The following is an 18,420-nucleotide window of genomic DNA, read 5'->3' on the forward strand; positions in this document are numbered from 1 at the left end:
CTCAAGTCTGCATTTTATTCACAATGTACCAATCCACAGCTGTTTATTCCTTCCATGTTTTACAAACAGCCTGCCAATCTCCTCCAGCTTCTCCATCTGCCCCTATTTGCCTGAAGACCTGTGCTCTTCTGTACTGCAGCATCTGCTTACTGGTTTCACCAAAATAGCCAATACAAGCTATCATTTTCAGGGGAACATTTTTTGCTTGTATGTTGAATTAGCAGGGCAAGACTGCAGCCCTCTATGCAGACCTGGGATGGCTGGAGTGGCTGGAGGGGATGAGCAATTTGTGCCACTGGCCAGGTTGCAAGCCCATGTTAGTAAGAGGTTGTCAACTTTTACATTTATGGATTTTCAGGGACTTGAACAGGGTTATATAGAATTGTACTTGGGACTTAAATCCACTTAGATACCCAATAGATGGAATAGGATATGACCCTTAGTGCCTAGATTTTGGACAGCAAAGCTTCAGAGGTACCTAAAGCTAAGTTCCACTCCTATGCATTAGCAGCGGTGTCACTGTTAATGCCCACTGATGCTACATTGCCATTTTGTGTAGATGCACCCACTGAGTAATACTCCTAAATTTGCTTTCCTTTTGGCCTCATGTATCTTCCCCTCCTAGCTTTGGGCACAGGCAGAGGATGCTTTCCAGATCTGTCTAGTCTGCCACTTGGGACACTGTGCCAGGAAGTGGACATGAAGTTTCAACTCCCACTGGGTGAAGGGAGCCTAGAATCCAGGCTCCCAATCATAGAAATCATAGAAAATTTGGACTGGAAGGGACCCCAGGAGGTCATCTAATCCAACCACCTTCTCAAAGCAGGACCATGCACAACTCGATCATCCCAGCCAGGCCTTTGTCAAACTAGGCCTTATAAACAGAAATCCTGGTTTTCTTTGGAAAAAAAATTTCTCAATTTTCAGATTTAAAAAGTAACCCAAAATCTACGTTTAGAAAAGCTGATGATTAAAATGAAACAGCACTAACATATAGATATGTATATCTATATATAGCGGTATTTCATTTTGATTACGGAAACATGGATTTGGGGTTACATTTTTTAATCTGAAAATTGGATATTTTTTTTTATCAGAGGAAATGCTTATAAACCTCCAAGGATGGAGATTCTACCACCTCTTTAGGTAACACATTCCAATGCTTCACCACCCTCCTACTAGAAAGTTTTTCCTAATTTCCAACCTAAGCCTCCCTTGCTGCAACTTGAGACCACTACTCCTTGTTCTGTCATTGGACACTACTGAAAACAGTCTAGTTCCATTCTCTTTGGAAACACCATTCAGGTATTTGAAGGCTACTATTAAATTCCCCCTCAGTCTTCTTCTCTCCAGACTAAATAAGCCCATTTGCCTCAGTCTCTCCTCATAAGTCATGTGCCCCAGCCCCTTAACCATTTTTCCTGCCTTCCACTGGACTCTTTCCAATTTGTCCACATCTTTCTGTATGGGGCGGCTGGAGCAAAACTGGACACAGTACTCAAGATGTGGCCTCACTAGTGCCAAATAGTGAGAGGAAAATCACTTACCTTGATCTGCTGGCAACACTTCTACTAATGCAGTCCCTTATGCTGTTAGCCTTCTTCACAACAAGGGCACACTTTTGGGTCATATTCAGTTTACTATTCACTGTAACTCCTAGGTCCTCCTCTGTAGAGCTGCTGCTTAGCCAGTCAGTCCCCAGCCCATAATATGGAATTTCTCTGCCCTATGTGAAGGGTTTTGCACTTGTCTTTATTAAACCTCATGAGATTTATTTTGTCCCAATTCCTCCAATTTTTCAAGGTCTTTCTGAATCTTAGTACTACTCTCCACCATATCTACTACATCCCCTAGTTTGGTGTCATCTGAAAACTTGCTGAGGGTGCACTCTATCCCAATTTACAGGTTATTGATGAACAAATTGAACAAAACTGGCCCCAGGACCAATCCCTGGGGGACTCCACTTGATACTGGATACCAACTAGACATTGTGGCATTGATCACTACCCTTTAAGCCTGACAATCCATCTAGCTTTCTATCCACCTTACAGTTCATTCACCCAACCCATACTTCCTTAGCTTGCTTACAAGAATGTTGTGTGAGACAGTATCAAAAACCTTGGTAAAATCAAGGTATACTTCATCCATTGCTCTCCCCACGTCCACAGAGCCAGTCATCTCATTATAGGAGACAATCAAGTTGATCAGCCAAGACCTGCCTTTGTTGAATCCATGCTGACTCTTCCTAATCACCTACTTCTGCTCCAAGTGCTTAGAAATGGAGTCCTTGAGGATCTGTTTCATGCTTTTATTTCCAGGGACAGAGGTGAGGCTGACCAGTGTGTAGTTCCCTGGATCCTGCTTTCTAAAAGGTTGTCCTTTTCTAATTGATTGGGACCTCCCCTAATCACTATAAGTTTTCAAAGATAATGGCCAGCAGCTATGCAATCACATCAGCCAACTCCCTCAACACACTCAGATGTAGTACATATGGCCCCGTGGGCTTATACAAGTCCAGCTTTTCTAAGAAAACCTATTCTATTCCCTAACCTGTTATTTTGTCACAGAGGGCTGCTTACCTTCTCCCAAACTTTGCTGCCAGTGCAGTAGTTTGGCAGTTGACCTTGCTCGTGAACACCAAAATAAAAAAGGCATTGAGTACTTCAGCCTTTTCCTCATCATCTGTCACTAGGTTGCCTCCGCCATTCAGTAAGAGACCGACAATTCTCTGACCTTTCTTTTGTTGCTAACATATTTGTAGAAACCCTTCTTGTTACCCTTTACATCCCTTGCTAGATGCATCTCTAGTTGTGTTTTGGCCTTGCTGATTTAATCCCTGCACACTCAAGCAATATTCCTATAATACTCCTTAGTTATCTGTCCAAGCTTCCACTTCTTGTAAGCTTCCTTTTTGTGTTTAAGCTCAATGAAGAGTTCTCTGCCAAGCCAAGCTGGTCTCCTGCCATATGTGTAAGTCTTTCTGCCACATTGGGATGGTTTGTTCTTGTGCCCTTGGTAAGGTTTCTTTAAAATACAGCCACCTTTCCTGGACTCCTCTCTCCCTCAGAATGGCCTCCCAGGGGATCCTGCCCATCAGTCCCTCGAGGGAGTCAAAGTCTGCTTTTTTGAAGTCCATGGTCCTTACCCCGTTACTCTCCTTCCTTCCTTTCCTCAGAATACTAAACTCAGTCATCTCATGGTTGCTGCTGCCGAAGTTGCTGTCCACCACTACTTTCTCCATCAGTTCTTCCCTGTTCGTGACAGCAGGTCAAGAAGATCACAGCCCCTTGTTAGCCTCTTCAGTATTTGTACCAGGAAGTTGTCTCTAGCACTCTCCAGAAACTTCCTGGATTGGTTGTGCACAGCTGTGTTGCTCTCCCAGTAGATATCAGGGCAAGTGCCCTTACCATTGGGGCACTGAGCTAAAAAGATGGGTCGCTTATTCTCCTCCTCCATTTTTTCTTGCTTACACAGAGTTATGCACTTTCTGAGGGGGGAGTAAGATCTAAAATTTATATATACAGCCACTTAAAGTGCTATTTACTGGTCCAAAGGCACAGCTGGACACAATTCTAGGAATTACCTAAAGGTAGACATTACCATGGATCCTGGTTTTCTCTGATAAAAAAGCCCCAACTTTCAGTAGTGAAACACAACTAATATATAATTAGTATATATATTAGTAAGTCCTGCCTGGCCAATATTTATATATATAAATATATGTATATATAAAAATATAAATATAAATATATATATAAATATATGGAATGACAATGGCTTGATAAACCTTGAGCTTCATTTCAGCAAGGATGTCATGATTTAAGTAGACTCTTTTACTCAGAGATCCAAAGGCTGCACTCGCACATTTCACGTGGTGTTGTATTTCCATGTCGATGTCTTCCTTTGATGAAAGATGGCTTCCAAGATAGGTGAAGTGATCCACATTCTCCAGTAATTCTCCATTGATCTGAATGGAGCGGGGGGCGTTGTTTCTCCATTTGAAGCAGGTTGGCAAAGGACTGATGTTTGGAGTTAAGCCAATACTCTCATAGACTTCTGACAATACATTAAGAATGGTTTAGAGGTCTGTTTCAGATTGAGCAATGACAGTCTTGTCATCCACATACTGGAGCTCCATTATGGATGTTGTCATAATCTTTGTTTTGGACTTGAGTCTGTTGAGGTTGAAGAGTCTTCTGTCCATCCTATACACAATTTCAATTCCAAGTGGGAGCTATCTGTTGATGAGGTGCATTATGGTGGAGATGAAAATGGAAAACAAATTTGGAGCAATGACACAACCTTAATTCACTCCAGTTTTCACCTCAAATGGTTCTGTTTGATTCCCATTGCTGAGAACCCTTGCTGACATGTTGTTATGAAGAAGTCTCAGAACACTGATGAACTTGTTTGGGTAGCCAAATTTAGACAGGATAAAAATTGGGAGGCCAATTTTGGACAGGATAAACACTGAGTCTAAGTACTGTAGTCATGGGTTTCATAAGACTCCATTTTTGAGCATCTATGGCTGATCTACATCCACAGGGGGTATGTATACCTGCCCTAGCTTCTGCTTCACATGCACAGTCTGCATTCCTGCATAACTGACAAAGCACACAGGGACTGCAAACCAAAATATAGTGTGATGATTAAAAATGCCATATACATGATCAAATTTTGACACTTAGATGACCAGGAGGGAAACAGAATGCCATCCATGGTAATTACTTCTTACAAAAGTCTATAGTCAAAGTTTCAGCCATAGTCTTAAGGTTTGGATTTGCTATGTTTTTTACATAGAATTAAAAAATTTCAACCTTAAGACAACAAATCAAGAACTTAAAGGTTCTTTAAAGGATCTGAATAAGAAAAGTGTTTGTGTGTGCTTATCTTTAAGCAAATAAGTAGTTCTACTGAGCATCACTGAGACAACTCATATACTTAAAATTAAATGTATGCTTATGTGCCTTACCAAATCATTACCACAGTACTAATGATTTGTTATTTGATGAAAATAATGCTTTGAGTGTTTCAAAAGCAAGTCCATTACCAATAATTTATAATAAACTATTTCTATATACCAGGCCTACCAGTATGTTAGATTGGTATGGTAATCAAAATATTGTGATTTTATATGTAGAGATTAGCAGTATGAGGAAATTATCCTAATTTACAATTCACAAACCAATAGCCTTTATATTCATTAACCCAGCATTTAGTGTTTAATCCTGTACTTCTGTTTAAACCGATTACACTTTCAAAAACTAATTATAAAGTAACATAATAAAATAGCTTCTGAGATTATGATGGTTACCAAAGGCAACCTTTCAATATTGCTTCAGAGCAAATATCATAAGGCATAACATCATCAAATGTAGTTCAGGCTTTATGTTTATTTCATGTTGACCCTTTGCCTTATAATTTAAAAAATATATGAGCAAGGTAATTTATAAAAAACAGGAAAAAACTATAGCACATTTTACATTTTTTTAGAAAAATGTTCAAAATTGCTAAAGAGAATTTGAATTTAGAATACATTTTCTAATTCTGTAAGAAAACCAGAATGAACATTATTAAGGGAGTAAGGAAAAAAATGAAAGGTAGGAAGGAAAAAAAAACATATTGTGTGTTCATCAAATGACAAATAGGACAAAGTACATCCAGATCTTCAGTCTGGATAGGAGAGCCATCTAGAGTTTTCCCTTATATTTGAAGCCATCTAGTTGCTGTCATCTACATTACTGCCTAAGAAGTTCACTGAACAAATTTGGATACACTTTTAAGTCTAATTGGGCATGTCTACACAAGACGCTACAATGCAGTAGCAATGATCTACTGCACCGTAGCTTGTTGCTACCACAGAGTGGCATTACCAAGTACTGCTCTTGTGGTGATGATACTGCATAATAGTAATGAGCTCATTGCTACTGCACAGTAGTATGAGGCAAAAAGTGTATGGTGACGGTACTGCGTAGTAATGCTGGTTACTGTGCAGTCATTTAGTACTTCCATTTAATTTATGCAAGTACCAGATGACTGTGCAGGAACAACTGTGCAGTCCACCACACATGTAGATGTAACCATTATGTCTTACCACTTACAAACCTTCAAGGACAATTTTCAAAAAAGGCTAAAGACCGTTTGCACAAAGAGTAATTATGATTGTGTAAACTAATATCTACTTTATCTACTAATATCTATCTTTATCTACCTACAAATTAAAATAACTGATATGGATACCAGTGTTTCTCAATTATTTTAGACTCAAGGCACCGCTCAGAAAATGCAAACTCTTAGCTTTCACCATGTTTTCCAATGGAAAATTAATAGAGCAATTATTATGTTGCAAAGAACTCAGAAAGACCACAATAGGGGATAACATTTTTGACCCTATAGAGCTGTATTTGAACCCTCTGCATTTATCCTGTGAATAACGTGTTGGTGTATTCACACCTAACAGTGATAATATTGCATGGCACCCCAGCTCTCCAATCAGAGGATCTCATGACACCCCAGTGTGCTGTGTCACCCTGGTTGAGAATCACTGATGTACAAACGCTCATAGGAATTCTGTAAAGAGTAGGGGTACCATTTAATTGATCTACACATACTTGCAGGAATTCTGCAAATTTTAGGTGCATCATTGCATTCTTACCCTTTTGAAAATCAGTTCCTTGATGTACAGCTGTAGAAGGATCAACCCAAGAACCCTTTAAAATCTATAATTGCAGAAAAGAAATTGATTGCTTAAAGAACACATTTATGTCAAAAGTCTTAGTGAAATGTGTTTGTTTTAAGTTATTGATCTTGTCTGTTCTGTGATCTGTTGTTGTTGTCATCTCTGCATAGTAAAAATATAAACAAACACAAATTTCATATCTACAGCATATATTGGTATGAGCCTTTGACCTATAAAATTACCCCAATATGGTGAGCTAAATATTACCATCTGTCTCTTGTTTAAGAAGCATGCCAATTTACTATAGTCTCTTGAGATATTTTTTACTTTGCTCTTATAATTACTTCTTCAAAGTCAGTGAACATAAATGTGACAACATACACTGGTTACTAGCTTTTCTCTTAGCCTGATGCACACCACAGACCATAAAAAACTGTAGTCCTGAAACATACTCAAACACTCATAAAAATAAAAGACATACTAAAGTGGCAAAAGATAAACTTGGAAATCTTCTTTGTAATGACCACCTTTCATATCCTTCAGATATTTTTTCCACCTCAGAGATCGAGGCAGTTCTGCCATCACAATTGCCTTCCCTGTGGTTTTTAAATCAATATTGATCCAAGGGCTTTGCAGGAATCCACACTGACAACACTGCAATCACTACCTCTCCTTCCTAATTTCCTTGAGCGAGTGGAACTTTAGCAATTTAAACTGCATGTGAGTGCCCCCATCATGACTAATAGGTCTTCAGGATGTGCTGGCATCTCCAGAGGAGCACCTTGGATCCTAATTCTAAGATTTCTGACTATTCAGGGATGTAGTGGTAATTATATAGGTCAGTGAATGTCTTATGTCAGTGAACTAGAACAAATGCAATGGTCTAGTTTTAAAGAAAAAAAAAAGACATTTCAGTGATTTATAAAAGGATATGTGATATAATGCATTTAAGCTAAGGAAAATTTGATAATACACTTTAAATTTCAGCATTTAGAGCATACTCATTGTATTCAATATAGAGCCTCAGAATTTAAACAACCTAAGGGCAAGAAGGAATCCTGAGCAATTTTGCCTCAAAAGACATTCTTAATTAAAGCTAAGCAGGCAATAGATTTTTTCAGCCTGCAAGTATTTTCAAGACTTCAAAAAGATGTCCCTGTCCCAAATAGGAATGAAAAGTCAAATCCTGGAAATTTGTATGAACCAAAAAAAAGAAAAAAAAAAAAAGAAATAGCAATTACAATTAGTTAGCCAAAACCATTTCCCTAAATCTCATTTATAAATAGTTTGATGTTGATTTTTTAAACTTTTATTATCAATTGAATTATAGTTTGAAAACAATAACTACGAAGTGGAAATGGATTGTTTTCATTTAGAGAATTTTGAAATGAAATGTTTTAACAGGTTGGAACCCATCTTTCCAAAATTCTTTCAACAGGGAAAATTTGGTGAAACCAACCTTTCACCATGAACAGTTTTAGTTTCAATGGATCAGATTTCCTGAGGTTATGGGGGAGGGGGACACAGAATTTTTTGCTGAAAATCTAATGCACAACTTTAGTCCTAATACCAATAGCACAGATATTCTGTAAGTTTGAGGAATCTAACTTTGTGGTTTATTATGGTTTGTTAGTTTGTTTTGAATTGAGAAAATAAATTATTGAGACCCTGGTTTCAGACTCAGAAGGTATTGGTAAAAATTGTAGCTCTATTGCAAGCTTTCTGGGTGAACTTAGTTGAATTAGTTCTCTTTCTCTCTGAAGGTTATATACATTGCCTGCAGTCTTCCAGTAAATAGGGAAGTCATTGTTGAGTCCACTGAAGAAGCCAGTCTGAAATTCTCGTTTGACATCATCACCAGGATATCGGGTCATAGCTCTTTCTTTTTGTCTCCATTCACCTCCATACTGAGACAAATTCGCTCAAAATGACCAATGCCTTATAATACCTTTGGGTACCATTGGGGGTGATTCAGTACTCAAGTTTTCCATGTACTGATGTTGATGTTACTATTGCAATTCTTGAGATTGGCCTTCAAGGTATCTTTTAATCTTTTGCCCACCTCTAGAGTGGTAACCATTGGTGAGTTGGAAGTATCAGATCTGTTTTGGGAGCCGGTAGTCTGGCATCCTTATGATATCAATGGAACTGGTCCTGCATAACATGGTTTCAATGCTGGTGGTGTTTTCTTCAGCATGGTTTTTGTTCTTCTGTCCTTCCAATTGATATGGAGAATTTGCCAAAGGCATCACCAATGATAACATTCCAAAGCTTTCAGGTGTTTCTAGTATGTCATCCCAGTTTCACACCTGGTAGGGATAACAATAGCCTGGTGGAAGAGAAGTCTGGCTTGGGTCCTGATGTCACAATCATTGAAAATACTCTTTTAGAGACATCCAAAGGTAGCACTGGCAGCTCTTCCCCAGTGTTGGATATTGTCGGCATGTCACGTGATAGGGTCTCAGGGCCCAGCAGTCCTGCACCCAACCCGATTATGCCATGGGTATTCTAGCTCATGTGAGTTATCACCAACAAGGGATTCCTTGATTCCTGCCTGCCATGACTTGATCTTATAGGATGTTTCAATTGGGAGGAGTCTAATTACCCTTATAGCTAGACTCTAGTGCACCAGGCTTATCCTATCTTCCGGGACTCCAACCTCGTCTACACCCTGTCCATGTGCCACCTTAATGTTAAACATCCATCACACACTGTTATCTTTATATGCAGATTTTTCCCTGTTTATTGTACAGTCTCATGGTCATATCTGACCCATCAGCCCAATACACTGGTCCCCTGGACCTTTATAACCCTCTGGTTAGGGCCTCACATGAAAAAAAAATACAAGTCCCCTTCTGTTGTGATGGGAGACTTGGCAGCACATAGGCAGAGCCTTCTCAGTAATCGTCTATTTTTAATGGAGTTGTTCCCTTTCAAGCAGGGCATACTCATTTGGTTCAAAAGAAAAAAAAAAAACACTCATGGATGTGAAGGTCCTATCTTTGGGCACTTCATCTTGGCTCCATATTGACCCATCCAGGTCTTAAGTATGTCCATGCACTGGGCTCTGTGTCTCCGGTGTCTCACCAGTCTCTCCCTCCTCCCAATAAAACAAACAAAAAAACAGGACCTTAATCTGCAAGGGTCAGGCAGGGGAAGTAATGCTCAGGGGCAATCAACATGGATTCTTTGAGGGCAGGTCCTGACTGAATAACCTGGTTTCTTTTTATGATCAGGTCACAAAGTCCCTGGATGAGGGTGTCATGGTAGATGTCATTTTTCTGGACTTTAAGAAGGCATTTGACATGGTTTCCCACCACAGACTCTTAAAAAAAAACTAGGTGACTGTGGCATTGATGCCTACACAATCAGATGGGAGGCAAATTGGCTAGATGGTTGCACCCAGAGAGTGGTGGTGGATGGGTCATTTTTGACCTGGAGGGATGTGGGCAGTGGAGTTCCCCAGGGCTCAGTCCAGGGGCCTGTACTGTTCAACATCTTTATCAGCATTCTGGATGTGGGTGTGGAATGCACACTGTCCAAATTTGCTGACAGCACCAAGTTGTGGGGTGAGGTGGACATGCTGGAGGGGAGGGACAGAATCCAGCTAGATATAGATAAATTATAGAGGTGGGTGGATGAGAATAGGATGTAATTCAACACAGACAAGTACAAGATACTGGGCATCTAGGGAGAAGGAACCAGCAACACACCTATAGGCTCGGGAACACCCTTTTTGTCAACATGGTGGCAGAAAGTAGGGCTAGGAGAAGCTTCAGACCACGATTCGGTGTCAGAAAAGATTCAGATGATTTGGAGTCTGGATCTGCATGTCTGAATCAAATTGTTAGCTGCTTTTGGCTTTCTGAATCAATTTGGAGCTTCCAAATCAATTCAGAAAAGATTCAGTGATTCAGAGATTTGGAGGGCTGTCTGTATGGGGAAACAGAAACTTAGAAGAAGGACAGGGAGCAGGGGGGAGGGGAAGCAGGCAGAGGGCGGAAGACTGACATGTTTAGTACAACTGTGCGAGGCTTCGGACCGCACTTAGGATCCAGAGAAGATTCAGACACTTTGCACGTTGAAGCAGCATGTCTGAATCGAAGCGCTGACTTCTTTAGGCTTTCTGAAGCAGTTCAGAGCTTCCAAACCGCTTTGGAAAAGCTTCAGAGCTGCTTCGGAGATAGGGTATAATAGGGAATCAATGAAATATCTATAACTTTGTTGTTTTTTGTCTGATTGGATGAAACTTGCAGGAGTGCTAGCCTCTGCTGAGAGAATAAAGTCTGACAAGGTTCAAGAAGATAGGTGCAGGGGTTTGGGGAGAACTACACCCCAAATTCTTGAAAGCAAAACTCATGTCATGTGTATGTGTTACGCCACAGGAGGGTGAAAACTGCAGGGTTGGTGGCCCCTGCAGGCACCACAAAGTCTGCCAAGTTTCAAGGAGATAAGTGTAGGGCGAGTCTGGCTTCTGAGGCCCTGCACGTCTGACTGCTAACAGGCAAAACTTGTGACATAGATGACCCTATGTGTGTTAAGGCACAGCAGGGTGAAAGCTACAGGCCTGTTAACGCCTGCTGTGGCCACAAAGCCTGCCAGCTGTCAAGGAGATAGGTGCAGGGGGGTTCTGGGGCCCTGCACCCCTAGCTGCTGACAGACAAACCTCATGACATGGGTGCTTGTGCAACTGACTGTCTCTGTCTTGTGGCAGTTGATTGTCTGTATTGATTATTTCTTGTCCTTAGTCTGTGGTTTTGTAGGTGTTAATCCTTGCTCATTAACTGGTTATATTAGCTAGCTACTGTGTATTTAGCTGATCCCTGAGTGAATCATGATTGATTGGTAACTTGTAATACAGTATAATACAGTAGCCTAGCAGCCAGGCCTGCAGGTCCCGCCCCTCCCTCCCCCCCCCCCCACTCCAAGACAAACACAGTTGCACAAGCACCCATGTCATGAGTTTTGCCTGTCAGCAACTAGAGGTGCAGGGCCCCAGAATGCAGAAGCCCTCACCTATCTCTTTGAAAGCTGGCAGGCTTTGTGGCCTCAGCAGGGGCTAGCAGGCCTGCAGCTTTCACCCTGCTGCACCTTAACACTCACAGTGTCACCCATGTCACGATTTTTTCTTCTCTACGACTTGAGGTGAAGTTCCCCCCAAACCCCTGTAACTATCTCCTTGAAACTTGGCAGGCTTTGTGGCTAACCCTTGGAGTTTTCACCCCCCTGTGGTGTAACAGATACATGTGACATGAGTTTTGCTTTCAAGCATTTGGGGTGCAGTATCCCCCAACCCTTGCATATATCTTCTTGAAACTTGTCAGGCTTTATGTTCTCAGCAGAGGCTACTGACTCTGCAAGTTGCATGCAATTCAGACAAAAAACAACAAAGTTATGGATATTTCATTGACTCCCTGTTATACCCTATAGCCAGATCTCCAAAGCAGCTCTGAAGCTTTGGAGCCGCTTCGGCCGAATTGAAGTGGGAAACCGATCCAGAGTTCTAGATTGGATCGCTGGCATCTGAAGCGGTTGGATCCAAAGCTGAATCAAATAACTGCTGATTCGCACAAGCCTAATGTCTAGGTGACCAGTGAGCATGATTTCTCTCTGAGTGTCTTTCCAATTACAGTGTCTGGGGGGAGGGACATAGAGACAGCATAAAAACCTCTGTGTGAAGACTTGCTCTGCCTTTTGAGCTGGTTCTGTCTGAAGAACAGCATCAGAAAGGTACTATGCTGCCTGGCTTGCTTTCTAGTCAGCAGTTGCAACTGGCCTGCTCCTTTTTGTTGTTAGAAAGAATTCGATAGGATTTAGCTTAGCTTAGCTTAGCTTAGAATCTCTTTCCTTAATACTATCCATTTCATTTCTTACAATTTATATTTGCTCTCTTTTTTTTGGTTGCAAGCTTTGAAAGAAGAAAGCTCAGTGTTTTCCCTGCCAACATTATCCATCATTGTGCAGGGAGGCACACAGATTGCACACACACACATTTATAATATAAACACACATAGAAGAAGGAAAATCAGATATTCATAGGAGAAGAAGAGAGTCAAATTGTATATAGTAGTTATTAGTTATTAATAGTATTATAGTTAGTTTACATAGAGACTGAAGACAACACAGAAGTCAGATTGAGACTAACACAGAACTCAGGGTCTTAGAAGAAGGAGGTATATCATTTCATGTACACATTACAACACAGAAGAAGAACAAGAAGTATAGTAGTAGTCACACATTCACATTAATAGAACATCACAGAAGAAAACACCACATATAGTTATTAATAATCAAAGCAGAGTCCAGTGCAGGCACACAACACTGGGGGAATAAAACACACAACTGAGTCACACTCCACATTCAGAATTCATAAAAAATAAACACATCCCAGCAGAGAAGAAGACAGACAGCACACTTTTTTTTTATAAAGGCCTTCATACTTATTAGTGAATTAAACAATCAAACCAGAGTCCAGTGCACATGAACAATGCAAAAGAAGAAAACACACAACACAAAAGGAGTGAAACACACACACGCCTTTTGCAGCACAGGCAAGATGAATATGAAGTGTGCTGGAAAGGCAGGTGCCAGGTCTTCTGGCAGGGAAGGGAGATAGAGGGAGAGCTAGAGCTACAAGCCTCCCTCAACACAGATGCATTCTCTTCCCAAGCAGCCATGATACTTCTGGGGCCAATGCAAGCAAGGAGGTCAGAGTAGTATCTGCACCTGACATCTCTGCACCTGCACCACCTCCCCTCAATCCAGAAATAGGCACCAGCAGTGAAATCACTGTCTCATCCACCCCAATGTTATCTCTCAGCATGAACCTCCCACTCCCAGAGGAGGAGCTGGAGCTGAAACCAGGGGTGCTGAGCACCCTGTCTCAAGCAGTTCTGGGGAGTGAGGGGGGATCACAGTTTGTGCTCCACACCTCTCAAAGTTCCCCTATACCCAGGTCTCCTCTGCAAAAGCAGCACCTCAGAGGAGGGTGAGGTTGTGGAGTCTAGTCTAGTGGCGAGTCTAGTGGCTCAGCTGAGGCAGCTCCTCCTGCTGTTGTGCCTCAACCTGCTGAGGAGTGGGATAAGGCAGGATCCTCACTCTCAGCCCAGAGTAGCATAGTGGGTGAATAGCATAGTGTGGGATCATTTTGAGCTGGCAGATTATTCCAGGTTTGCTATCTGCCAGCACTGCCAAAGGCACATCAGTTGGGGCAAGGATGTAAAACACTTTTCCACCATGGCGATGCTGCTGCATATCAGGAGGCAGCACCCCCTTGCCCTTCTTGCTGCTCAGCCTAGCACCAGTCTGAGTGTGCTGAAAGGGAAGTCCTCCACTCTCTCCAAAGTCCCCTTCCTCCCAAAGCAGAGGCAGGCCACCCTGGACCAGTGGGGGAAAGCTGCAGACAGAGGGGGGAGAGTTGCAAAGGTGAGCAAGATCACCCAGACCGTTGGGGAGATGCTTGATCTGGATAGCCAGCCCTTCTCCCTAATTGAGCGGCCAGGGTTCAGGCAGCTCATAGTGCCTCTGGCCCCATCTTACGAAGTGCCCACATGTCCTTTAGCAGGACGGTGGTGCCCTCCCTGTATGAGGCATGCTGCAAGTACTTGAGGGAGGAGCTGCACAAGGCAGGACTGCAGGTAGCCTTGCACCTTACCTCCAACATCTGGAGCAGCCAGGGTGGAAATGATGCCTACCTCTCCCTCACAGGACACTGGTGCAATCAGTCAGGCCATCGGTGGGCTCTCCTCCAAGCCAAGGTGCTGGATGAATCCCACATGGCACGGGAGATCATGGGGGCCATGAATGGCTTATTGGGCACGCTGAGCTCACCCATGGGTTCATGGTCCTGACAATGGGGCCAATATGGTGAAGGCTGTCTGTGATGCCAACTTTGTTGGCATCCATTGTGTGACACACAAGCTGCACCGCATAGTCAGGGATGTCTTGGAAGGGGACAGAGCTGCTCATGATGGTGCCATCACTACCACCCAGCTGATTTCAAAATGCAGGAAGGCGGTGGGCTACTTCCACCGCAGCATCAAGGGGGGCAAGATGCTGCAGAAGAAACAGGCAGAACTGAGCATCCCACAGCCCAAAATCATGCAGGATGTGGAGACTCAGTGGAACTCCATATACCTGGTGCTCAAAAGACTGGTGGAGCAACAAAAGGCCATCCATGAGATGGCCTTGCTTGGGGAGATTGGGATCAGCAGCCCCCTGAACAGAGCTGAGTGGGATACCATCTCCCAGATCTTGGTGGTCCTCAAGCCCTTCCTCGAGGTCACCAAGACCCTTAGTGCTGGCAATGCCCTCCTCAGCCAGGTGATCCCCGTAGAGAGGGAACTTGAGAACCAAATGGAGAAGTTCCAGGGGATCTATGTTCCTGGCTGGGGCAAGCCACTGTCAACATATGTGCAGGCACTGGTGAGGCGGCTGAAGGAGGGTATCAGGAGACAGCTGGATCCCTTGTGGTCCAGTATGGTCCACATGATGGCAGGCATGCGTGACCTGAAGGTGACGGGGAGCATGTGCATTGACAGCACCAAAACCCTCGATCAATGGATGCAGGTACTAGTCAACAAAGTCAGGAAGGCCAAAGTGCAGAGGCGAGGATATGTGGAAGAGGGGATCCACTTTTCCATGCCAGCACTCCCAGCACCTGCACCAGCACCAGCACCAGCACCAGCCAGTCTCCTCCACACCAGCCACTGCCAATGTGGGTCATGGGTATGGCTTCAATGCTGGGGTCCAAATGCACCAGATACCAGCCTCGGGCAGGTAGTGCCGAGGCTTCAGTGCCTACCTATCTCACTGAGGATGTGGAGCCAGTGGACTATGACCCCTTGGCCTACTGGGCAAGCCACAGCCAAATGTGGCAGGATCTGGCCACAGTTGCCCAGAAACACCTGTCCTGTTAACCAACCAGTGTTCCAAGCGAGAGGGTGTTCAGCATTGCTGGGGATGTTGTGACACCCCACCACACCTGCTTGGATCCTGCTTTGGTGGAGCAGCAGGTGTTCTTGAAGGTGAACCTCCCACTGCTAGGATTCCCCAAGCTCTACCTGCAGACTGAGTGCCACCCTTCTTGTTACATCTGCACTGATTTCCTTTTTTGAGTTTTTTAAAAGCCAGGTAATGCCCCACTCTCAGCTGGAGGAGGCACTAACTGCATCACCAGCCAGTAGGGGAAGAACATGTCCCTGCTGAGCTCATTTGCCTGCCAGGATGAACTTGAAGGTATGAGATTGGGGCTATAGGGAAGAAGGAGGCCCCAGGTCCTGGGCACGAACACGAAAACTGCACCCTGCCAGGGTAGAGGCCTGGTGGGACTGCTGGTGGCACGGCAACCCTGTAAATGCCAGGACCAATGATCCCCTGGTGAAAATCGGGTAGGAGGTACCATAACCTCCAGCTAATGCACACATGCACAAAGTCCTGGCTGGGGAATGCCCAGACCTGTCACAGCTTTGACAGGCCTGCTGCTTGCTAGTTGCAGTGCAGTTGTGAGTCTCCCAGTGTGCTCAGCTTAGCTGCCAGGTTTTGCATTGAAAAGCCCTTTGATAGGCTGAAGAAGTACCTGCAGTTGGTCCTGGATGGAACGAATAGTAAAGAAGCCAGAGGATGGCCTGGCCTGGAATGCAGGCAAGAAAGCCAGTCAGTGAAAATGGAAATGGAGGCATCAGGGGGTGAGGGACAGGCAGCAGGGAGATTCTACCTGTGTTTCAGTGTGGTTTCAGATCATTCAGAGATGCAGTAGATATGATTTTTGTAGAAAGAAAATGAAAATGCAGAAGAAATGCCACAAGCAACACTGAGATATTTACATGGTCTCCATAGACCTAAGGCCTTTGATGCAAGTAGCAGAGGGTGTGTCTATACATTCATTAATACGCTTTAGGTAATGTGCATTAAATATATTATCTCCAGGCACTTTTACACATGCTTCAGGGGTGGGAGGAGCAGTGCTTTATTTAGACGGGCTCTGAGAGCTGTTCTAATTAAAGTACTGTTGCATCTCACATATCAGTGTTCCCATACTTAAAAATGGCAATGGAAGCACTTCAACTAATGATCAGTGAATAAACTTTAATTCAGGTGCCCTCACCGCCATTTTTAAGTGCAGGGATGCTGATACACAAGACACAGGAGGCTGCTGGAGCATGGTAATTGCCAAGCTCCAGCAGACACCACAATTCCAGCATGTCAGAGCAGCCTTCACACTCTATTATAGCCCCCCTTCATTGTCAGGTACTAGAAAAATGGACTATTTTAATGTGTATTAGCTAAGAACACAGATTTTTTGTGATGATTCAGTACTTCACAGCAAATAAATCTCCCCCACTTTACCTCCTTTCCAGAAAAGCAAAGATAGCAAGGCACTAAGCACTGTCCCTCAACCTAAGCAGCTTGCAATGTTACAATCTAGCCCTTTGAAAAAGACTTGACTATTGGGCACATGTTGCAACAACAGTGAACAATTGAACTCTAACACAGTACATAAGCTCTAATAAAACATCCTTTCATAGCACTAGCTTTATCGGAGTCCAAACACAAAAATCCACTCAGATACACAGATTTCAGCTTTTAGGTCAGAATCTTCTCTGGTAAGTGTCCTCTAGTGATATCACATCTGTAAACTGAAGAACAGTCAAGGTACATCTACACGAGATGGTATGTTGCCAAAGCTACAAGCTACAGTGATATAGCTCATGGCTACAGTGATGTAGCGTGAGCAGGCACTAACTGTGATGCCGCTGCTTCTGTGCAGTAGCAATGAGCTTCTGCACAGTAGTTTGTTGCTACTGTGCAATATGGTCAAAAACAACCCATGTGCCACTGGGACTGTGCACCACCAGCTTCACAATCAGGGGCACATGTAAACACCCCCCCCAATATTATAATTAAGATGCTGCATTTGGGACAGAATAACCACATGTACAAATACAGACTGAAGAACGATTGGTTTGGCTGCAGTACTGCAGACAAAGACCTGAGGGTTACAGTGGACCATAAGCTTAACATGAGCCAACAATGTGCCCTTGTTACAAAGGATGTCACTTGCAAACCAAACCAAGTGATTCTTCTAGTCAACACTGGTGAGGCCTCATCTGGAAAACTATGTCCAATTTTGAGCCACACACTTTAAGAAAGATGTGGATAAATCAGAGAGAATCTAGTGCAGGGTAACAAAAAGGATTAGTCAGAGGCAAGACTTATGAGGAAAGACTGAAAGAACTAGTGTTATTTAGCCTGGAGAAGAAAAGACTGAGGGCGATTTGATAACAGACTTCATATACCTGAAGGGGAATATAGAGGATGGAGATGAACTTTTCTCTATAGCCATAAAGTACCGGAGTAGGAACAATGGCTTCAAGCTTTAGCAGGGGAAATCTAGGCTAGAGATTAGGCAGCACTTTCCAGCTGTGGAAGTGGTCAGGCATTGGAACAAGTTGCCTAGAGAAGTTGAACCCTCCATACTTGGAAACTATCAAAAGTAGGTTAGACAGACACTTGATTTAGTCAGTGTTGATCCTGCCTCAGGTAGGGGGCTGAACTAGATGACCTTGGGTGCATCTACATGAGATGTTTACTATGGAGCCGCCTGATTAGCTCTGCAGTAAACAGCTCCACATCTATACATGAGTCCCTATTAGGAATCACGAAACTAATAAACTCCGGAGCAGGCTAGTACTTGTAGAATACAGTACTTGTATTTACTGTACATGGTTGGCTGGGGCATG

Source organism: Alligator mississippiensis, chromosome 1 (assembly GCF_030867095.1).
Source record: "Alligator mississippiensis isolate rAllMis1 chromosome 1, rAllMis1, whole genome shotgun sequence".
Classification (NCBI taxonomy): Eukaryota; Metazoa; Chordata; order Crocodylia; family Alligatoridae; genus Alligator; species Alligator mississippiensis.